A 24759-nucleotide genomic window follows, 5' to 3' on the forward strand; every position below is an offset into this window, starting at 1 on the left:
ATTTTGTCTGTGGAAGAACACGTTATTGTCAATATTCACGAGCTATTTGAGCAGCAATTTATAATAGTTTGAAAATGTTATCCAAGAAAGCCTCACTGGGTCTCTAGGACCTTTACGGGAGCCCCCCCACTTTGGATTGAAACCGCGGTGTCTGTAGAAAATCTTTTGCATTTGAGTGGGGTATCACGCACATCCGAAGCAATGTTAGGACACTCAATCATGCCTATTTGAACACCAACAGGGTGTAAGTTTACAATCGCCTTCCATCACATCATGCCAACTATTTTTTTTAAGAAGCACTCTACAGCCATTTGTCAGTCCACTGCTGGACGAAGGTCTCCCCACACCGTGTCGGATACGCGGGTCGTTTGACCATACTTCACCACGCTGGTCAGTGTGGGTTGATGAAAGGGGCGGGCCCAGGACTAGCTGAGATCAAATGTCACTCCGCAGCGATGTTAGCCATGGCTGCCAATTGAACTCCGGTGACCAACGGAGACGTCGCGGTGGCGAGATGTTAACTCCCTCGCCTCGTATGCAGAAGGTCGTGGGCTCTGAGCCTGATCCTGACGCCTGCTGCTGTATATTTTGAGTTTGCGTCTCTTTCTCTCTCTCCCCGTGCTCGGGTGGATTTTTCTTCGGGTCCTCCGATTTTCCCTCCACGTTTAGAATCAACATCACGCGTTTAGAGTAAATTGGCTGCTATAATGTCCACATGATGATGATGATGATAGATGACATCGTTGAGCAATCATTTGTGGCCAGGTCGCTTCTGAAAAATAGCTACATAGCTCAGTGGGCCTTACCTGGTAAGATAAAAAAAAATACTGTAGTTCGTTTTAGTTCGGTTTGTAATGGAATACACTGACCACGGCACCACTTCTCCACAACCCGATGATAATATATTTTTTACTGATATTTTTTCTTTTAAATATATCATCAAAACAGTCAGATGCGCATGGGGAGGCAACGATGGTCCCATTAACTGCGGCTGGCGGTAAACATGCTGATGTGTCTGTTTATTCCAACAACCAAAAATAAACTGCGTTAATATTTTCCTCAGGAGCTGGGGCTGCAGCAGTAAAGATCCCAGGGAAGCATTTGATGCCACCAAACACAACAAAAATGGTTATGAAATTTTAATTAAGGCTGGATTCCTTCAGGTCACTGACAACGACAAATTTCCCCGGCAATTAATTAACGGGCTGGTGTTTCAGATGTCCGTTAGGGACACGGGAGACGGCATTCATTTATGGCCCTCGAGGCAGCTCGCACGCCAGCGATGATGCACGTCCACACCAGAACATTTTGCGTGCACTTTGCAAATGTTTCCTCGCGATGCGCGGAGCACTACATCTCCGTACCAGCGTGGTGTGGGGAAAGGGCAGCGCAGCAGTTAGCGCCACCCTTGCGCTACGAACCCGGCCACCCGAGTTCGACTCTTGCTCGCGGCCACCAACGCACGGTGACGATTATCTGAACCGGTTCTGGATCTCCCCCAGGTCGACTCAGCCTCAAACGAGTGCCTTGTGTGGCGTGTGAACATCGCCACTGGGGAGACAAAGGCGGCCGGGCGTGGTGCTGGCTACCCACCCCCTAGCGCGCCGTGCCTTCATAGGTGCTGCTCGCTAACAGCACTTGCCCTAATTATACTATACAGGACAGGGGTATATTTGCAATGTGTGGGCACGTGGGGCACCGATGTGGCGAGGCATTAACTCCCTCGCCTGGTATGCAGCAGTTCGTGGGTTCGATCCTGACCCTGACGCCTGCTGTATATTTAAGTTTGCGTGCCTCTCTCCCCGTGGTCGCGTGCATTTCCCTCCACATTTTGAAACACGCGTTTAGAGTACGATGAAGAGTCCCTAAAATGCCCACGTGACAAGCCACTTCTTTGAGCTATCATTTGTGGCCAGGTCGCTTTTGAAAAAGAGCTATGCAGTTCAGTGGGCCTTTACTGATCAAATTAAAATTGCTTAGCTGAATAGTTCTGCATATATTTAAGATGTATCTAATGATTTAAAGCTTTAATGACTGCAGGGATTCATATTCTTGGTTCTTTCGGTAAAGTCGTGTAGAAGGAAATTTGAAAAAAATCGCCACTTTCTTTTCCTAACGTCAGCACCACGGACAGTTGCTGTCCGTGGTGCTGATGTTAAGAACAAACCCGCTACTTATTTTCAAATTTTATTGCTGTGATTTTCACACCTGATGATGATTGCTTGTGTTGCAATCGAAACGTCGTGAGAATTCTATTGTTTTTTTTATTTCCCTTCTACGTGACTTTACCGAAAGAACCAAGAATATGTATTTAATGGTAAAACAAATTTACATATTAACTTAAAAGTGTACATTCCTTTGTCACTCCACTGCTAGATGAAGGCCTCCACGTCACGTACTTTGTTCGGTATGAGGGAACTTTTGACCGTACTTCACCACGCTGATCAGTGTGGGTTAGTGAAACTGGCAGGACAGATATATCACTCACGGCTGATATTAGCCATCGTCGGGATTCAAACTCATGTCGCCAGGCTCACAATGTACTGGACTAACCACTCCACCACCATTGCTCCATCCACAAAATCATACTGTGTATATTATCATCAAGTCAATGTATTTTTGTATTTATCCGTTTGGGCTCATCCATGTATTTGTATAGCATTCTTTGTTTGGATGGATGTGAGCTGCAATCAATGTCCTGGCTATTTGTTCCTTACTTCTAAGCGAAATTTACCAAATCATCCTCCCGTCTCTGACCCTTTAATCAACATTGGCACTGAACTCTCCCTTTAAAATGCTGTGGTGCGTTCTTCCCTCAATCAGAAGCTGGCCAATTTTTTGAGTTTTCAAACACCGAGTTTCGTTCTCAAACCATAGTTTGTTTGTTGTTGGAGTGCCCGTGTGATTTGTTTTATTTCAACTTCTAGCAGGTTCAAAAAGCCTTTCTGTCACTTGGGCAACTCTTGAGTCCTTAAACTCTGTGTTTCATTCCCAGACAAACTCACACTTCTCCATAAGTATGACTGCAGACTCTCCCTAATAGAGAAGTTTGCCTCAGTTTAACACATTCCTGCAGAGGAAGCTGGTAGGAACGTTGGGTTGCTCGGTCAATGGCCAGGGTCAACGGCGGCGTGGTGTATTCCGCAAATATGGGCGACTGTGAGGGCGGGCACAAGCCGGCGTGAGTAGGTTAAACGTTGAATTTTATAAGGGCACCACGGAGAGACCAGCCCCTCCCCACCCAGCCCGACCCCTCCCACCCCCCAGCCAGCCCCACCCTCCTCACCCAGCCCCTCCCCACCCTTCCCACCCTCCCCTCTCCACCCAGTCCCACCCCTCCCATTTTTGGATGCACGACGGACGGACGGACACAATAATCCCCTATGGGCTGGTGTAACCAGGAAGTTCCTACCAGTAAAAGGATCGCTGTCTCTGCATTTGTCTCCTGACGTCACAGAGTTCAACTACGTCCCAATTTATTTCCATCTCTCTCTCTCATATGTGACAAGGACAAGGCACAAAACATCCTTACGAAGAAGGGCGGCACGGCAGACGAAGCGGGCAGGTTGGCCAGTGCCACCCCTGGCCGACTTTGTTTCCCCAGTGGCGAAGTTAACGACACACCGCGCCAGGTACGCATTGACGGCTGAGGCCCAGGACCGCTTCGGATCATCTTCGCTGCTGTTGGTGGCCGTGAGTGGGAATCGAACTCGGGTTGCCGGGTTCGATTAGCACGGTTGGCTACGTACGGTGCAAAAGAAGTTGAACAAAACCACTAAACTCCTATCTTGCACACACGCACTGTGTGAATATATACATATGAAACTGTTGCTGGCTGTGTTGGCTTATGCAGCGTATAAAACAAACTCATCTCGTGCTCATTAAACTGCCAAAATGCATTTAGGAAAACACAATATCAATGCTTCAAACTGTAACCTTTCAACAGGGGTGAGCCGTTAACTGTGAGAAGGGCAGTTTTGTGAAACATCGGTATTAGTGTAATTTAGTAGCAATGCTAAAAGAGGATATTGGCTATAAATCCCTGGGCGCCCACGCTCACGCTGCCACCGCACACCGTGCGTGTCTGTGCGGCGTGGGGTATCATGGACCACTGCGGTACACAGAGACATGCTTTACCCCCTGAGCTATGGGACATTACGGGTGCCACGGTGGTTCAGCTCCAATATTTGCTCGGCAATGCTTTGTGATGCATCCCTAGCGACTGCTGTCTACGGACATTTCAAGGATCCGGACATTTAAAGGATTTTTTTGAAAAGCTGTACGCCTTTTGGCGTCCTCTGGTTTAACACCGTTTGAGTCGAGGCTCAAAAGAAAGCTGTCTCTGGTGTGGACCAATCAGTTTCAAAGACAATGCATTTATTATCAGAGTATCAATCTTGATTTGAAGCTTTCGTGACTGCAGGAATTCATACTCTTTGGTTCTTTCGGTAAAGTCACGTAGGTATAAAATAAAATAAAATAGATTACGACGTTTCTGGCACAACACAAGCGTCCATCGTCAGGTGGGAAAGCATGGTCTGCTGCTGATGCAGACTGTTTTAAAAGGTTTTTTTGTTTAAACGTCGTGATTTATTTGTATTTTATACCTACGTGACTTTACCGAAAGAACCAAAGAGTATGGATTTTCTGCAATCACGAAAGCTTCAAATCAAGAAAAAAATTGTATTTGTTCTATTTTCATCGTTTTTGGTTCGAGCGAGCATTTGTAGGGCTGCACCGTTTTTCTGGCTGGCTACCAACTTCTCTATCTTTCTCTTGATTCTCAGCCCTCCTCTTCATTTGCACCAACGACCCCTTCCTTTAGCTCCTCCAGCATCCCCAATCCTTGGCCTACCTCTCTTGTGTAATCACCCTTCATGAAAACGTTCCCTCGTGCATTGCGTGAGAATGGACCTTTACATTTACGCAACGACTGCCTCCTCTCTTGGGATCTCTTGTTTCCCAGTTTATTCAGGTGATCCTAATGTCTGTCCATTTGTTTCTATCTATGTGCATGTGTGGGGGGGGGGGAGCGGTGGTGTAGCGGTTAGCGTCCTGCACTACGGACCCGGCTACTCGAGTTCGATTCCCGCTCACGGCCAACACCAGTGACGATTATCCAATCCGGCCATGGGCCTACCCTAGGTACCTGGTGCGGTGTGTAATCATCGCCACTGGGGAGACAAAGGCGGCCGGGCGTGGTGTTGGCCACCCACCCCCTCGTGTGCCGTACTGGCCTTCATAGGCGCGACTCGCTAATAGCACTCGCCCCAACAGTCTGTGAAGACCATACGGGGGATCTTTGTCTTTGTTTCTATGTATTCCTTATTCGATATGCTTTGCCTTATATTGGCACAAATGGGATACATCGCACGGCGCGTGATGCTGTCGCGGTCTGTGAGTAGAATACCGAATGCGAGCTGGCGGGGGATTGCGAGTGCGAGGGAGGGGGGGTGGGGGCTCTCTCACACACACACGGGGCGCCACTCACAGACGCTACACCACCCAGATGCGCCTTCGTTATTACAGCATCGTGGCGTTGTTGGTGGCAAGGTAGTGCAAGCGCTGTGTAACACCTGTGCCTCGCAGCAAGAACTTGCCCTGGTCGGTGTCTTGACTCTGGCTCCTTTCTGTGTGGAGTTTCTACGTTCTCACCCTGTTCTGCATGCGTTTCCTCCAGATTCTGCGATTTCCTGCAAAAGCTAATGACATACAATGTAACTGGTAACTCGTGATTTAATTTAGTTATTTCTATTTTTTTTATTCTTATTTTTTTAACCTAAGTGACTTTACCGAAAGAACCAAAGAGTATGAATGTTACTGGTATTGGCCAAAACATCCCAATGGCTGACAATTTCCTGAAAATTACGCAAGTGAGATTACACATAGTGGACCATAACACTGGTAATGAAATGCTAACTGTTGTAAACTGGCTTGTGGAATCTTAGATATCACCATGAATGTAATTAACGTGGCACATCACGCCTTGACGCCTGTACCATCGTTGGCTTAGTTGGCCTGGGTCAGCGAGCAACGGAGAATTTACGCACGTAAGCCGCTTAACGGAGATGAAACGGCTGATTGAATGTCAGTTTTTTTTTAAATATATACATAGAACATTTTTATTCGGGCACATTTTTATCAGCATCACGTCGGGGAGACGAAGTGTCCATAACTCTTGCAGCGCAGAGCTGCCCGTTGAAGGAAGATTTCACTTCCACGCTCCCTTTTAGTCACCTTTCATACGTCCACACTACGAAGCAAGCTTCCCCACACACCCCCACCGCTATAGAAAACTGTTCCTTCGCATGGCATTCAAACCGAGAAAGAGAAAAAAAAACCGTAATGGTTTTATTTTTGTACAATCATTGGTGGCCAGGTGAAAATCATCGACTCACTGCACTTGACAACTCAATTCAATCACAGGTGACTTTAACACAGCATCATCTCAGCAGTGCCGGCCCCAGTGTTCTGACCTCTGAACCACGTGGCTCCCTCCTGAAGTCGTGTCCAGTATGAGACAGCCTAACTCCAGATCCGGCTGACCAAGCGAAAGCCCAATTTCCCTGTCCAACCGACTGCAGGCCGCACCCTTTCTGGCGCAAAGCAATCTCCGCCGCACAACCGTGGCAACAAATGTCTCTCGTTGGCACAGCGGACCCTCTCCGCGGCACACAGCACTCACCCGAGCACATAGAGCCCTTCTTGGCACATCAAATCCTGCCTTTTCCCTGTCACACGGTGCCTTCTCTGCTACACCACGCCCGTCTACCCTGGCACACAGCACTCAGCACCCTGAGCCTTCCCTGCCGCACAACGTTTGCCGCAGCACACTGAGACAATTCCAGGCACACTGGACCATGCCCTGGCACACGGAGATCTACCTGGCACACCATGCCATGCCTGTCATACCGCCCTCGCCCACAATACGCATTACACCGAATGCTCCCAGGCACACAGAAACCCACCACCCAGCCCACGGTACTCTCCCCTCCACACCAAGCTGCCCCTCCCCGTCGAAGAAAGGCCCCTCTGAAACGCCGTGCCCAGTGCCAGCACACACCATGCTCCTCGTGGCATATTGCACCCTTACCCCACACGTAATGCCACCAACCAAAGACAGATTCCTCGTAGATCCTTTAACGGACTGTTGGGGCCAGTGCTGTGCGCGAGTAGCACCTACGAAGGCCGGTACGGCACACGAGGGGTTGGGTGGCCAGCACCACGCCCAGCAACATTTGTCTCCCCAGTGGCGATGTTTACACACCGCGCCTGGTACTCGTTTGGGGCTGAGTCGACCTCGGGGAGGTCCAGGACCGGTTGAGATAATCGTCATCGGTGTTGGTGGCCGTGAGCAGGGACTCGAACCCGATGTCGCCGGGGTTCGTAGTGCAGCGTATAGCGCGAACCTCCATCCTGCGTGCCACCTTGCGTTGGCGTTCGTCCGCTTGCTAATTGAATTGAGGTGAACGTGCTCGTCGTCGGTATTCTGTGGCAGAGCCCCAGTGGTGCCAAGATATAAACAGTGCTGATTTCATTAAGAAATAATACTTTTTTGTCTCCTACTCCTTCTTCTCGCTTTGTGTCCTTCGCGAGTGAAGGTCAACCACAATGTTGGTTTTACAGCCGTCTCGCGAGTCTGGGCAAAATTGATTTTCTTTCAGAGTTCATCACGGGTTGGGAGGCGGGTGCTGACATATGAGTGTTTAATGATGACTCTGTCTGTCTTCTCCGCTTTTTTTTCTCCTCTTCCCTTTGTTGCCCCCCGAATGAAACGTGCATGACTTTTTTTTTCAAGAAGAGTTCTCCTATCTCTTGATTGATTGGCGATTAGTTTGTGTGGGGGGTGGGGGGGGTAGGTCGAAGTTTTTCTTTGGAGCTGAGCACATTGCCTCGGTCAAATGTACACACCCCCGACTTGGCGGCCTAACGGGGGGGGGGGGGTGATAACAAAAAATAAGAATCATCGCGCGAAAGTGTTACACGCTTTCATTTGATCAATTATTTGCGACATCGGTGTAATTAATTTGGTCATTTAGTAAGTAATGCCAATTAATAACCGACGTCACGCTATTTTTCATCGACACGCGTGCGGCGAACGTAAAAAAATATATATCGGAGGTCTCTTTCTCTCTCTCAGCGGGAATGTTTTACGGCGCTGCGTTCCCTCTCGTTCCCGTCGTGATGTCTGACAAGGCGGTGGCAGTTTGAATGCCCTTTTCATTGTGCGGCACCCTTGACCGACCCCCCCCCCCCCCGTGCCTCACCTCCCTCCCCCTCTTAACCCAACAGCAGACAAGTCACCGCTAGAGCCCGCGAAACCTTTTACCGGCCTGAACTCGAGTCAGCTCCGAGACCGATACGCAATGCGCACCGCTAAGCGGGGTGGCGTTCGAATCGACCCCTCGCTGAAACGGTTGGCCACACTGGGAGGCTCCCGTAACCACCCATCCACATTGGGAGGCCCCGTAACCACCCACCCACACTGGGAGGCCCCGTAACCACCCATCCACACTGGGAGGCCCCGTAGCCACCCACCCACACTGGGAGGCCCCGTAGCCACCCATCCACACTGGGAGGCCCCGTAGCCACCCACCCACACTGGGAGGCCCCATAGCCACCCATCCACATTGGGAGGCCCCGTAGCCACCCATCCACATTGGGAGGCCCCGTAGCCACCCATCCACATTGGGAGGCCCCGTAACCACCCATCCACACTGGGAGGCTCCCGTAACCACCCATCCACATTGGGAGGCCCCGTAACCACCCACCCACACTGGGAGGCCCCGTAACCACCCATCCACACTGGGAGGCCCCGTAGCCACCCACCCACACTGGGAGGCCCCGTAGCCACCCATCCACACTGGGAGGCCCCGTAGCCACCCACCCACACTGGGAGGCCCCATAGCCACCCATCCACATTGGGAGGCCCCGTAGCCACCCATCCACATTGGGAGGCCCCGTAGCCACCCATCCACATTGGGAGGCCCCGTAGCCACCCATCCACATTGGGAGGCCCCGTAGCCACCCACCCACACTGGGAGGCCCCGTAGCCACCCATCCACACTGGGAGGCCCCGTAGCCACCCATCCACACTGGGAGGCCCCGTAGCCACCCATCCACACTGGGAGGCCCCGTAGCCACCCATCCACACTGGGAGGCCCCGTAACCACCCACCCACACTGGGAGGCCCCGTAGCCACCCATCCACACTGGGAGGCCCCATAGCCACCCATCCACATTGGGAGGCCCCGTAGCCACCCATCCACACTGGGAAGCCCCGTAGCCACCCATCCACACTGGGAAGCCCGTAGCCACCCATCCACATTGGGAGGCCCCGTAGCCACCCATCCACATTGGGAGGCCCGCAGCCACCCATCCACATTGGGAGGCCCCATAGCCACCCACCCACATTGGGAGGCCCCGTAGCCACCCATCCACACTGGGAGGCCCCGTAGCCACCCATCCACACTGGGAGGCCCCGTAGCCACCCATCCACACTGGGAGGCCCCGTAGCCACCCACCCACACTGGGAGGCCCCGTAGCCACCCATCCACATTGGGAGGCCCCGTAGCCACCCATCCACACTGGGAGGCCCCGTAGCCACCCATCCACATTGGGAGGCCCCGTAGCCACCCATCCACACTGGGAGGCCCCGTAGCCACCCATCCACACTGGGAGGCCCCGTAGCCACCCATCCACACTGGGAGGCCCCGTAGCCACCTACCCACACTGGGGGGCCCGTAGCCACCCATCCACATTGGGGGGCCAATGCAGGAAGGCACGCAGATTGGCAGTTAGCAACCTGCCAGATGTAACCAGCGCATAATGGACAACCTGGAGCTTCATATTCACGAGGAGCTCTCAAAGACCCCCCCCCCCCTCCAATGTCATGCCTCAATCCTGGTCCCCCTTCTGGGACAGGGCTGAAGCTCTTAACACAACAACACCGCTCGCATTGCCCGCACCTCCGATTCACAGACCACGGATCACTGAACTCACACTGCCCGCGCCTCCGATATTTGGACTAAATCACCAACATCCACCAAAACCTTCACAGAGGCCACTGAATCCCATAACAACCTCGATATACACATATTAAATTACTATTTTCTCCATACCATATGGAAGAACTAGTATAAGCGTTCTTAATCTCGTTGATTTAAATAAGTGTGTGTCCAAGCAGGTGCACGCATCCCTTATTATGAGGACATGGAATTCTACTCAAATACAGAGACGTATTGGGGGTTTTTTTGGTTACAAAAAAAACATTACTTTAGATCATCATCAGTCACGATCTACCCGCTGCTAAATGGAGGCATCAACAAGTCGTCACCGTCCCTCGGTCTGTCGATGAAAGATTCAATCTCTCCAACTCTGTGATGAATCAGAACCACGGGCACTGCCCTTCTGCCGGCAGTCTTACCCGCCGGCCACCATTCGTTCAAGGAAAATGTGTCCTGCCCAAGTTCACTTAACATCTCATAAAAGTCAACATCATGTCTCTAATCTGCATGTGTTCTCCGATTTCGGGTTTTATTATTATAACTATATATATAACTGTGGCGCTTGGTGCAATTCCATGCTTCCACATCTATACACGATGCGTTGCACACTCTTCAACTTTCACACTCCCATTAAGTGTGCGTGTATTTGTGTGTGTCCGTGTTTTCCAGGTGATATGCACCGATTGAAAGTTTTTTTTAATTTCCGCGCCATGGCGTGGAAATGTCCACAGTGTTCCATTTGCGTCAGGAGCTTTTCCCTTCTTCCATCCCGACCAGGGCAATGTTACTCATTCAAGTACAGCGTAACATCCGGAGCTTCCTCCTATTCGTCTTAAGCATGGATTGATTCCCGGGACACGTTATTTTTCGCTACAGAGATCATCCACCAAGCGTAGGATTCGGTCTCTATTATGCTTTATCGTTCCATTATTCTCTCTTAAGAGCTACCATTTGAGAATCACCAATTAAGTTCCTTTCTGCTGCATTCATTCTCCCCAAACTACCTGCGCTGGCATCATAGATGAATGTCACATTTTTACTCTTAAACAATACAAAATAGATTACCGGAGCCAATGTCACAGGGCTATGAAGCCCACTTTGTCATGCCTTATGGTTCCATGTTTCTCTGTAAAGGGCTACCATTTCTGAATTACCAATCATCAACCTCCTTTACGATGCTTTCATTTAAAAAAAAAAAACTGTACTTGCAATGTCATCATTAACGTTTCTGTGCTATGAAAGATCGTGCAATGGCCTACTTTTGCAAACGATGTCACAGGTTCTCATCAATGCCCACTCCCACACTTGATGGCGTGCAGTTTCGATGTCTTGGGAAAATCATTCAAAAATTCACTGAGCATCTCGCAGCTCGGAATAGGTCATCCAACTGGGTGCAAAATGGCCAAGTGGCAGCCGCTATGGCCAACCCGGCCACCCCAGGGTGTGCAGCTTTGCCGTGGCCTCGTCTCGTGCTCTGAAATGCTTAAATATACAATCGCGTTAGCAAAGTAATTTCTACCTGGCATAAAAAAAACGTCGCTTGCACATTTTGCACGATTTATTAACGTTCATCGCACGGGTCTGGACCATACAAAACACACTTGCTGCTGTAATTACGGCGAAGCCATGCGCACGCGCGCGCGTGACCTGTGATCGTTCTTTCTTTTTTTTTGTCCGGTGGCTTTCCGACCGGAGGTTGCTTTTTAACTCTGAAATTGATGAATAACGTAGAGTGATCGCTCTGGCTTGAGAAGGCGAGAGCTGCGAAACGTCGCTCGACACGTGGAAGCCCCGTGCCGGCGATGCCGTTGCGGTGGTCTCACGGGCGATGAACAAAAGCTCTTCATTTTTGCACTTTTTTTTTTTTATTACGGCGGCGTTCTCCGACAAGTGTCGACGGATATGTCACAATATTGTGCTGGAAAATGATTTTCCGTCTTTGCCTCGATAAGTGATTGAAAGGAGCTTCGGATAAGCGCTTTTAAAATTAAGGGGAAATATTGTGTGTGTGTGTTGTTTGTGCATGCGTGTGGGGGGGGGGGGGGGACAGTGGTGTCGCGCCTAGTACGCTGCGCTACGAACCCGGCCACCCGAGTTCGATTCCCGCTCACGGCCAACACCAGTGATGATTGTCTGAACCGGTCCTGGGCCTCCCCTAGGTCGACTCAACCTCAAATGAATACCTGCCTGGTGCGATGTGTAAACATCGCCACTGGGGAGACAAAGGCGGCCGGGCGTGGTGTTGGCCACCCACCCCCTCGTGTGCCGTGCCGGCCTTCATAGGTGATTGCTAACAGCACTTGCCACAAAAGTCTCTTGAGGCTATACGGGGGGTCTTTGTCTGTGTGTCCATGCACGCGTGGTGTGTGAATCAGCACAGTGGTTCGTGCACTGTGCTACGAAGCCAGTGACCTGGGCGTGATTCACAGCCACAGATAACATCAGTAGTGATTATCTGAACTGGTTCTGGCCATCTCTTAAGTCACCTCAGCCTCAAATGAGCACTGGGGAGAAAAAGATGGCCAGGCATGGTGCTGTTCCCACCATCACCTCGTGCGCCATATAGACCTTGCATGACATAGAAAAATAATTAAGGATCAGTTCAGAAGGATACATTTAAATATTAATAACAGAATTAGTCATTTGCAATTTTGGGGTTGTCCGCGATATGCATTTATTAAGGAGGAGGAGGAGAAAGGAGGAGAAGGAAAGAGGGAGGAGGAGGAGGGAGGAGTCTTCATCCAACCAGCAGATTGCAAAGGGCTGTTTAATTAATATGTTATATCTTCTGCATATATTATGCATTTAATGATTGATTCCCCATTATTTAACCAGGTGACAGGTTACCGAGATTCACTATTGCCTATTCACAGGAGACCTCGATAATTAGCCTTTGGGCATCGAACCAGGCTTGCCTGCATGCTGCATAATGTCTTGGGACACCACCACCACGGTGTATCGGCGAGCACACTGGCCTTGCATGCCAAAGTTCGGTTCGATTTGTCGGCGCGACAGTTGTGAAATAATAGGACAGGTTTCGTCACTCGCCCCGCGTCTGTTTCATCCAGCAGTATAAATGGATGCACCGCAAATAGTTGATTGGCAGGTCCGGGAGTGGCGGGGCAGAGTGTTCGGCTACTCCCAGATCTTCCAAGACGTGTGGCCAGCGGTGACGAAGAGGACAAATTAAGCATTTCGAGGACCTCTCTCGCACTCCCTTTTAGTGGTAGACCCTTCGGGCAGCAGCGGCGGCGTGAGCACCTTCATCGTTGTAGTCTTTCTCATCGGCGAGCACACGGAGTGCATCGCGGGGCCGTCGAGTCGCGCCGAGACGTACGGGACAAATGATACCGTGGATTTTCACGTTCGAGTACGGACCTACGGGCTGAGTGAGCAGCGGCAAAAATTGGCGCACATCAACCCGCCGTCTCCTGCGCGAATGCACGAATTTCATGCACAATTTGTGCTACGCGTGTTACATAGTTTAGTGGCATGTGGACACAGAGGCGCTGTTTGCTCAAATCGCTGGGATTTTGTGTTCACGGAATAAAGCACACCGCCGGACGAAAGCAACCGCGCACATTGTCGCCTGCTTCCCTTGATAAGAGAAATGCAGTAATTGCAGCAAACAGCGGCTACGGCGTTTTTTGAGTTTTCGACTCCCTGTGTCCTGAACGCACGCGTGAATTCCAAGCGTGACAAGGGTAACCTTTTCATTCAACCATCTACGTCTGCGACGGAAACCTACGGCTCGTAAATAATGTAAAATGAAGGTAATACATGCGTTTCTTGACCTACGCTAAACTACCAATTATAAATGTGTAAGGCATTTTTTTTTTTTGGGGGGGGAAGGGGAGGGTGAGGGTTTGCATGTGAAATTAGCATTTTGAAAGCGGTTGCGCTATACTACAAAGGCGCTTTTTTTCTAAAAATTTCCCCGCAGAAAGTAACATAGTTTTTAGAACAATGTCAGGGCTGACTTTGCCATTGGCATGGGGCTCAATCATATGAAAAGCTTTTTAAAAAGCCAATTCATGAAAGTAGTATAAAAGTGCTCTTTTTGCCATAGTAGACAAAAAATCCCTTTGTGTGTAAAAATGTTCTATTTACCGCGCTTTCTCCTTGTGCTCTGTAATCTCGTTTCTTTTTCAGGTTTTTCTTTTCTTTCCGGTTGAATATATCTCGTAACAATGGTGGCCACTTCACTCACATAATCATTGCCAGAGTAGTGAGCCCAGTCACTCTATGATCCTGGGTTTGAACCCTGGGGCAAATCTGGTTCAACAGCCTTCTTCACGTTGCCTCCTAGGGTGCGAGTGAAGGTGTCGGCACAGACGACTTAAGGCTTTAAACAAAAAAAAAACCTTCTCACCCGCCGAGACGAAACCCATCTCAAGTACACGAAATCACCAGCTGCGATAATTTAATCTAAATAAATGTAGACTGTTACATTTTATTTAGTTGACACCAGCTGCGGTGTGGTACCTTGCGTAATAACTATATATTGTATATATTGTAACCCCACACTGTGTAACATTAGCCATGGGTGAAATAATTGTTTATTTTATTTTTGTTCCTGGGTAGTAAGTGTTATTTCCTAATTGATTATGCCTCAACAGTACAGCAAATGGCTATTATTCCCCACAACATTTGCTTTTGTGACCAGGACAGTGATATTTTTTAATTTACCTATTTTCCAAAACATTCCAGATAGATTCAGTGCTGAGTAAACTTGGAGTAACTTCTAGAATATTCTAGAATTTTCCAGTAATATAAATAGTAGTATAAATAGAGGAGCCTTAAGCCCACTAGTTCAGTTTAATTCCAGCTGCCAAAGTGGATACATATCTGCATTTTTCTGAGACGGCATCAAAAGGCTGCAAGCATCCGGCAGACGCATTTTGCAATGTCTGCGGCCAATGTAGTACTATGTGGAAGCATCTGCTAAGATGTGTGAGGCCTACAAGGCATATTTCGGCATGCCTGTCGGGGACAAGATAAACCGTGGGAACCTCATTTCACCTGCGAACAATGCAAAAAAACTCTAGAGGGTAAGATGGACAATTGTTGCTCGCAATTTTATGTTATAAAATTTGTTCAAAAAAACTTTTCTTGGAAAAGTTTTATAGTTTTCAATGTTATTGAAAAATACATCATATATTAAAAATGTTGTGAGAATCTCTTACAAATTAGTCATGGGTGAAATAAATTTATTTTTGTAGGATGGTACAGAGGAGAAAAGAGAGCCATGAAGTTCGCTATCCCAGGAATTTGGTGGGAACCCACTGACCACTCAACAATTGCTACTTCTGCATGGTGGACCCTTCCAAACGTCGGACTGGCAAGAATGCACCTGCTATCAAGTATCTGGACCTTCCTTCATCCATGCCACACTGCCATGAGCTCCCCGTACCCACTCCTCCGGAGAGAGAGCAGCCGTTTTTAGAAGAGAGCAGCAAGTCAGATAGTGAGGAAGACGTTGTAGATCAAGATGACAATTTAAAGGGTGGAGCTGAGGAGAGAAACCAATACTACCCCAACCAAAAATACCTCAACGACTTGATCAGAGATCATGGTCTCACCAAGTCTAATGGCGAGCTTTTGATGTCTAGGCTCAAGCAGTGGAACTTGTTGGATGAAAGTGTGCAAGTCGCAGATCAGAGGATGCATCACCAACCTTTTGGCAGCTTCTTCACCTGTCAAGATGGGCTCTGCTTCTGCCACAATGTGACCAGTCTTTTCGAGGCAATCGGAATCGCCTGTAACCAGAATGAGTGGCGCCTCGTCATTGACAGCTCATCCAGGAGCCTCAAAGCCGTGTTGCTCCATAATGGGTAAAAAGTACCCGTCTCTTCCCCTGGCTCACTTGGTGCACCTAAGAGGATTACAACAGCATCAAGACCTTGCTGGACGCCTTGAAGTATGATGAGTACGGATGGGAGGTCATCGGAGACTTCAAAATGGTGGAATTCCTGATGGGTCTCCAAGGCGGTTTCATCAATTTTCCCTGCTATCTTTGCCTTTGGGACAGCAGGGACACCAAGGCGCACTACTACAGGCGGGACTGGCCACAGTGGACCGAGTTCTCTGTGGGAAGGAACAACTTAAAGTGGGAGCCACCACTGCACATCAAATTGAGCCTTATGAAACAATGTGTCAGAGCTGTAGATGAGTCAGCAGCCTTCAAGTACCGTCAAGACTTCTTTCCTAAGCTGTCTGAGGCAAAGGTCAAAGCCGGTGTCTTCGTCGGACCACAGGTAAAGAAAATCCTGGAGTGCAATGAATTCCCCAAGAAGCTCACTAGTAAGAAGAAAGCGGCCTGGGACAGCTTTGTCACAGTGGTTCGTGGCTTCCTGGGCAATCACAAGGCCGAAAACTATGTGGAGCTGGTTGAGACTACGGCACAGTAGGCTGTAGGATGTCCCTCAAAGTCCACATCCTTGATGCTCATCTTGATAAATTCAAGGAGAACATGGGAGCGTACTCAGAGGAGCAAGGTGAGCGCTTCCACCAGGATACACTGGACTTTGAACAGCGCTATCAAGGACAGTATCACGAGAACATGATGGGAGACTACATTTGGGGGTTGATTCGTGAAAGTGATTTACAGTATAATCGTAAATCTAGAAAAACTACTCACTTCTAAATCTTTTGTAGTCATTTTTGTATTACTTTAGTATAAATAATGTTAATTTTAATTCACATGTTGTTTTTTCTTAATTTACGTGAACGAAAAGACACAAATTCGCCCATTTTCTCATTGAAAATAGGTAATTTCAAAATATCACTATCCTGGTCACAACAGCAAAGTTTGTGGGGAATAGCTCTTTTCTATACGTTCTAGGCATAAGCAATTAGGAAATTGCACTTACTACCCAGAGACAAAAATTGTGTTACACAGTGTAATTATTTCGTGGGGTTGTACAAAACGTCTCATCCCTGTTACATCGTGTACTCCTGCGAGTATTATTTCTTGCGAGGTCACTTATATGGCTCAAGGAAGGTAGGATTCCTATTCGCGATCAGAGCCAGTGTCCCTGAGACTCGCAGTTCGTGCCCATAGGCCACGCAAAGATTATGTCAAGTGAGGAGTTTGATTTTCAAAGGTTATCCTTCTAATCACTCCTTGACTGCATAAACAAATATTAATTAGAAAATAAATCTTAAAAATTGTCAATCGCATTTATTTGGTTACACGGAGCGCACAGAGTGTAAACGGTGACCTTTGCCGGATACGATGATTTTTGTTTATAAATTAATTCGCTAGTTTACCCAGAGAGCCTCACTGAGCTTCAAGGCTCCTTGGAAAATACTGCACCTCTGATTCTCAGTGTGTTTGCATGTGAAATAATACCAGAGTGCCTGGAGAAAATCAACATTTTTGGTTTGACAGGAGCCACATTCTTGAAAGAATGTCTAAATCTGTAATGGTTTAGGTAGGTCGGTAGGTTGTAGCTCATTTGTAGAACAAGTCAGCTTTGCGATGGAATATTTGGCTGCTATTAATTTTCACAAGATAAGCCACTTGGTTGAACTATCATTTGTGGCCAGGTCGCTTCGGAAAAAGAGCTATATAGCTCAGTGAACATTACCTGGTAACATAAAACATAGTTTAGTTTCAGTTTATTAGAAAGGAGTAAACGATGATAATTAGTAACGTGAATACATTAAAGGGAAAAAAACTCAACATGCATGGCCTTTATAAATGTGCAATACAATATTTTTAAAACTTGAAATACAATGCGAAGCCATTAAGTTCCCACTCGTACAGTTGACAAAGGTTATGCTTCAACTTAAACAGTCAAAATGCTGAAATAATGTATTAGCTGCATTGGCGATTACACAAAGACATGGTTTTTGTTTCATTGTCGAGTGTACAACTGTATGTGGAATTTAGAAAGCATCATTCCTAAGAGTGCCTCCAAACGCATTATGTATTCACTTTGCAACTATTTCCCAGAAAATATAAAGCAACAACAAAAAACATCCCCGCTCGTAAAATAGACACATCATCATTCTTTATTACACATATAAGTGCATATAATTCAGTTTCATAGGACACATGCATACAAAATGTCCAGCATTGCAATTTGGGAATTGCCACGACTCAAGGCTGTTTCAGCATCCCAAATGCGGATTGTTTCATGCTGTCGCGTGTGTACATTTGAAGGAATTCTCCCCCCTGAAATGTTAACGGTTTTGTCCCGCGGTGAATTCTCGCTCTGGCCACGAGACATTTCTTGCATCAGACTCCGCCGCAATGCCCCATGCCTTTGATGGGGAATTCAACCGCGGAGCTTGGCAGCCACGCAAACTCCCAACGCTTCGATTAGCATGACAGCTCAGAAGACGTGCGTCCTGATTGTGCAGTCAGGCACTCGGCCGATGTCCGGCCGCATTTAAATTGTATATTACCATCATGCTGATATTTTCATCTTCCTCAATTCCTTGACCCTTTGGGCCATCAGAGCCTCGCCGTTATCGTCGCCGATATCTCCTTTGCCGTGCTCTTTCTCTCTCTCCACTTCTCTCTGTCCGTCGCTGCGTCCGTCAAACCGAGTCAGCTTCCATTCCGTTTAGTGTTTGGTGTGTTTGACGTCGGGTCAGACCGCAAGTCTCACTCTTCCCCGAGCACTGTCCGGTGTTGCCCTCCATCGCCATTCTTTGTAGCCAGGAACTGTGCATCCCAGTCACGTCACCGTGGCTGGTCAAAGGTGTTTTGAGAAAATGTTTATAAACAAAGCTGTGCCGCCATTATTGTTGTTACGTTTCTTTCTTACGTATTGAAATTAATTGATTAACGGTCCTTCCTGTGTCAATCCATTGCTGCGTGAAGGTCACCACGTGACTTATTGGTCATGGGGGAATTGACAATACTTCACCAGTCAGTGATGGTTGGTAAAGGAAAGGCCAGGACTAAGTCATATATCACCCACCAGTGATGGTAAGTTCTTCATTGTCAGTACTGTACTTAAATGTAAGTGCTTATGTGAAATACGCTTCATGCTGTGACAAAATAAGCAGAATTAAATAAATCCAATTTCACCACCATTGTCAATTGTGGCCTTCATCTTTGTGCAACTCTGACGTGCTGTCAGAACTGTCCTTGGAAAGTTATATTCATAAATTACATTCAAGTGAGAGCCAACAGAAGGTACACAAACAACAGGCAAACTGCAATATGTTATTTATTCGTCAGTTACGTGACATATTTTCGAACAAAGGCATTTATTGCATTGCGCGGTTTTAGATGCGCCTGTGCGGCCGTCTGGAACGCTCTTCCTTCCGATATTAGGATGTAACTATAGATATGCATTTTTAAATCGAGATTTAAATTAATTATTTCTTTAGATCTGCGTTTTGTGTTTAATGTGGTGTCCTTACTGTGTTATGATAGTGTTCATGTATTTAATAGCTTGTTTACGTTTTTATTTAAGATAATAAAAAAATGTTTCAACCTAGGCTTCTGTAGGCCAACATAATTATCCGCGAAATTTGCTGTTCACGAGCATCTCTGGAACGTATCCCTCGCGAATAACGAGGGAATATTATTTATGCACTAATCCTAGAAAAAGTGTATTGGCATCGGGGTGACCGGAGTACATTATATATATTTTTAAAGCAATATACTTGAGCATAGGCATACACCGATACTTTTAATCTGCTGTGCTCGAAATTGTTTGCCCACCCCTTATAGCAGCCACCCTTTTTATTTGATTACACGCCGTTACATTAAAGGCAACGGATATTACGGCGGCATGATTTAAACAAATTATGCAAATGTTATCCTTGAAATTGTGACCGCTCCTTAATTAACGCGAGCTGATTCAGATACACTCCCGCAGCTTAATAACCCTCGCGCAGGAAGGAATTAATAAATACATGCATACATATAAAAAAAAACTTTGTTAAATAAAACGGAAGAAGAGGGAAGATGAAAGGAAACGAGCGGACGTTCAGTAAATTATTACAAATTAGCATTCAGTGTTCAGGGAAAGGAAAATGTGTGCTGTGAGCCTGGGCTAGTGGACATGGTTGGTTCACTCTTGGCAAAATGACTGAGGCACAGGTCATGTCCGGTGCATGTGCCCCTCTCCGTATTTATTGTTTTGCTGAGTAGAGGGTGAGTCAGTGGGTTGGCAAAGCCAATCCCTCTTCCACCCACACCCCAGAGGTTTATATCGCTCTCACCTTCTGATCTCACAGCGTTCCCACTTCACACCGTGGGGAAAAATATATATCGAATCCTTAACAAGACGTTCTCACGCGAATGACAACAACTTATTTGCGCTTGGATATCTGCCCAAAGTCAGCTGCACCCCTAATTCATGTGTATGCGTGTGCGGAATGCTAGGGGTTAGTGAAATATTTTTATGGGATACATTTGCAATATTTATGTGATGCCATGGTATACACACCGTACTCTCAGGCCCTTTCCCACGGAAACACCATAAAAGCAAAATAACCTCATTGCCAAGAAGGGCTATTGTTCAAAATGTTAGTGTGCTGTGTATGCTTTTTGTATGATGGTGGTGCTGAGGTTTTAACAGTGTGTGCTTGTACACCACTGCCAAAGAAGTCCATTGGTATTAATCTTCAAAGAAAATCCTTATAACTGTATTACAGGTATTCCTTGAGACAAAGTCGAATTTTTGTGTGAGATCAAAGTTTCCATTTGCAAATTTTTGTCAGATAATAGCCCGGGGAAGGAGACATCACATAACTACGTATCGAATTCCTTCCAGTGACTTCTTATCCATATTAGGGAGTTCGCTACACTTCAGAACAAAGTTTAACCACAGGTGATTTCAATATGGATTCTAACTTTGGATCTCACGTGATGGCCCATTGCTCTCAGGCTTAAGGTACCCGCATACCTTAGTAGGTTGGCTTTTATTTTTCAATCCACTAAAACATATTCAAGCACTCCTCTCATCCCTACAAAATGAGCTCTCGTAATAATGGTTGCCACCAGCTCTGGTTTTCCCAGGATAATCATCTTGTTGAGTTAGCTATCCTAGGAAATATGTAAGTCCTCGCGGGTTATTGGAAATCCGAGTTTTTGTCAGTTACGTAAAAACAACAACAATAATAACAATAAACCACTCAAATTAATTTTCGATTTAAAGCTTTCGTGACTGCAGGGATTCATCATCTTCTTGGTTCTTTCGGTAAAGTCATGTATTACTTCCCTTCTACGTGACTTTACCGAAAGAACCAAGAACACTCAAATTAATTTACTTGTAGTTCTTCCCTCTGTTAGAAGTGTGGCCTATTCGTTTTTCCATTGTATATCCTGGCTTTTTTTTACAGTATCATGGACATGGGATTCCTTCTCATAAGACCTATTATCAAGTAAATGGGAGTTCCTTACTCCCTCAATGCTCCTCACGTGAACTTCCATCACACTTGCCGGCTATACAGCTATTTTGGCAGAGTTAATATCGTATATTGAATGTTGCAGAGCCCGCACTTATCTCAGTCAGAAACATCAAATAACTCGAATGTTCTGGAGTGTACGCACAGCAGGAGGGCTGGGGCATTCACAGATTTATTTTTGGCGTTTTTTGACGTTTGTAATGCGGTTTGTTGGACTTGTTCGAACACAAAATGCGCCGCGCCTTTCCCCACGTGCTGTTTGTTTGCTACGTTTTGTTCGACATGACAAGACACCTTTTCAGATTTGGCAAAACTGTTATAAACTCGTGACACAAATGACTTAATTACAGAATTGGGAGGCGATGGAACATTTCCTGCATGTTTGGGTTATAGCAGAGGCCACCGAGGCCCGACCCTTGGGTTAGCACCTGTCCGTGGTTTTACCAGGATCTTGTTAAATTGAAAAATATTGACAGTATTTGGATGATATGACGCCGTCTTAAATGGAGGGGAAAAAATGCGTTGTTACGGGCAATGGCAACTTTATGTGCTATGAAGATGAGCCGTTGCCAGAAACGTCGCCTATTCTATATGTCTTGTTGACGAATGTGCTGAGTTTTTTCTTCTCTTTATGAGGTAGCTGTTCTGGGAAATCTGTTGTAACGTTCTGACTCGCCCCGTGTGGACATCTGTGAAAAATAAATGTATAGCTCATCGGACTCCTCCAGTATGAATACAGATGAATATGCCACTAAACTTTAAATGCATTTTTTTGTCACTTACATATAGTTCTCCCATCTTTAGGGCCGTCCATAAATTATGTGACGCACCTGGGGGGGGGGGGGGTGGTCAGACATTTGTGACGATGTGTGACGAGGAGGGGGGGGGGGTGAGAAGTGTGACGTCACATAAAAATGCGCAACTTTAAATAAATATAGACAACGCGTTCTACGTACAGTAATTAAATAGACTTTTGTTAAATGCTTTATCCGACAACATCAGAGTGCAGCGACACATTAAATACGCACTACAATGACAATAGTTTAAAGCGATTTGAAGCATGTTTTATTTGGGGGGGGGGGGGGGGCAGAGCTTTGTGACGTCATATATGAGGGGGGTCTGACTTTTTGTGACACCGTGTGACGAAGGGAGGAGGGGGTAAAAACCCGTCCTAAATCGAGTGACGTCATTTATGGACGGCCCCTGTCCGTATTGTGAGACATTCTTCTTACGATATGTCCCGGTTTTGTGCAGCTAAGGTAGCAAAACCTGCGCGGGCCTAGGCATAAATCATGCCATGAAGCGAGTTGCGTACGCTGCGGAAATGCGTCGTGCAAAGAACGAAATACGTCGTGCAAAAAGCGAAATGCGTCGTGCAAAGAACGAAATGCGTCGTGCAACGAGCGAAATGCGTCGTGCAAAGAACGAAATGCGTCTTGCAAAAAGCGAAATGCGTCGTGCAAAGAACGAAATGCGCCGTGCAACGAGCGAAATGCGTCGTGCAAAGAACGAAATGCGTCGTGCAAAGAACGAAATGCGTCGTGCAACGAGCGAAATGCGTCGTGCAAAGAACGAAATGCGTCATGCAAAGAACGAAATACGTCGTGCAAGGAGCGAAATGCGTCGTGCAAAGCACGAAATGCGTCGTGCAAAGAACAAAAAACATCGTGCAAAGAACGAAATACGTCGTGCAAAGAACGAAAAACGTCGTGCAAAGAACGAAATACGTCGTGCAAAGAACGAAATACGTCGTGCAAAGAACGAAATGCGTCGTGCAAAAAGTGAAATTTCTGACCGCGTGTCTGTAGCCATTTTACAGCCGCGGGGGGCAGGACAACCGTTGCTATGGATGACGTCACGACTCCCGCTCCACCAGCCAATCGGCTGGGGTTTCGGCTCCAACTTCCCTGTAATTTTGGCGCCAATTTTCGGGAATAGATTTTTGTCGCCAATTTCTGTAACAAAAAAAATGCCTAAATGTCTGTGTTTCTCCTCCCCCACCGCCCCCAATTTCCGTGTCTTTTTACAGAAATTTCCGCGATTTTTTTTGGCGCCAATTTCACTGCTCCACTTCTTTTCTCGGGGAAAAGAGCAAATTTCACGCGTGATGAGGTGGTCTCCCTCGTCTACGCTGCGGGCGGTGTCCACCTCCGTGAAATTAACCCGGCATTTAGCGGCAGCCACGCGAGAAATAGGAGTGTGCGCGGCACAGCAATGTTATTAATATTATACAGTTCCAGCTTAGGGGCCGTCCATAAATGACGTCACGCGATTTTGGGACGATTTTTGAACTCGTCACACGGCGTCACAAAAAGTCAGACCTCCCCCCCCCCTCAAATATGACGTCACAAAGCTCTGCCCCCCCCCCCCAAAAAAAATATATAAAACATGCTTCAAATCGCTTTAAACTATTGTCATTGTAGTGCGTATTTAATGTGGCGCTGCACTCTGATGTTGTAGGAGAAAACATTTATTTTAAAGTCTTTAATTAAGTAGAACGCGTTGTCTATATATATTTAAAGTTGCGCATTTTGATGTGACGTCACATTTCTCACCCCCCCCCCCCCCCTCGTCACACATCGTCACAAATGTCTGACCCCCCACCCCCCACCAGGTGCGTGACGTCATTTATGGACGGCCCCTTATTATATAGCGACAAACTATTCAAACAACCGCAAGCATACGCCTCAAAAAGTGCGCGACACGCAAATACAACCGTTCAAACAAAAGCACAAACACAGATCTCTCATTCCCCAGCAACGGTGTCAGTGAGTTAATGCTCACTATCGCTCTGACATTCTGGCGGAATTCTACACTTAAATTCTAACTTAGCAATCTTTGAAATACGTAATCGACCAGGCTATGCGTTAATTGTGTGTTGACCGACTCTCTGTGTCGTTTTACAATAACATTTCGATACTTTGCTAGGTTATTTAATTTAGTGTGTTCTGTCTCCCTCTAAGCCTGCTTACCTTACTCCCCTCCCTTCGTACTCATTGACATGTAAATGTTTTCCCTACCCCCTCCCTCTCTCTGCCTCCGCCGCCCTCTGTCTATTTAAGGCCACCCCACAGAGAGATCACCCCTCTCTGTACCTGTGTTGCTCTCTCTATGTATCTTGGTGATATCTGTCTGCTTATATGTCTGTCTATAGTTTTCTGGTTAGATTCTATGTCGCTATTTCATTATACCTGATGATGATTGCTTGTGTTGCAATCGAAACGTCGTATGCTATTATTTAATTTATTATTTTATCTTTATACGTGACTTTACCGAAAAAACCAAAGAATAATTCCTGCAGTCACGAAAGCTCCAAAATTAAGATTCTACGCATTCCCCTTGCTTAAGTTCCGTAGGGAATCGGAAATGAGCCC

General features: G+C 47.0%; 1 protein-coding gene across 1 annotated transcript in view; it reads left to right on the forward strand.

Annotated features, from left to right (window-relative positions):
* Positions 1 to 3382: 3382 nt before the first annotated feature.
* Positions 3383 to 24759, forward strand: part of LOC133349684 (double-stranded RNA-specific editase 1-like) — a 150867-nt gene continuing 129490 nt past the window's right edge. The window contains exon 1 of the mRNA XM_061563332.1: positions 3383 to 3632. The gene's annotated coding sequence lies outside the window, so the exon portion shown is untranslated. The remainder of the gene's footprint in view (positions 3633 to 24759) is intronic.

The sequence above is a fragment of the Lethenteron reissneri genome, chromosome 31, assembly GCF_015708825.2.
Source record: "Lethenteron reissneri isolate LAM-NWPU_2019-01 chromosome 31, ASM1570882v1, whole genome shotgun sequence".
Classification (NCBI taxonomy): Eukaryota; Metazoa; Chordata; class Hyperoartia; order Petromyzontiformes; family Petromyzontidae; genus Lethenteron; species Lethenteron reissneri.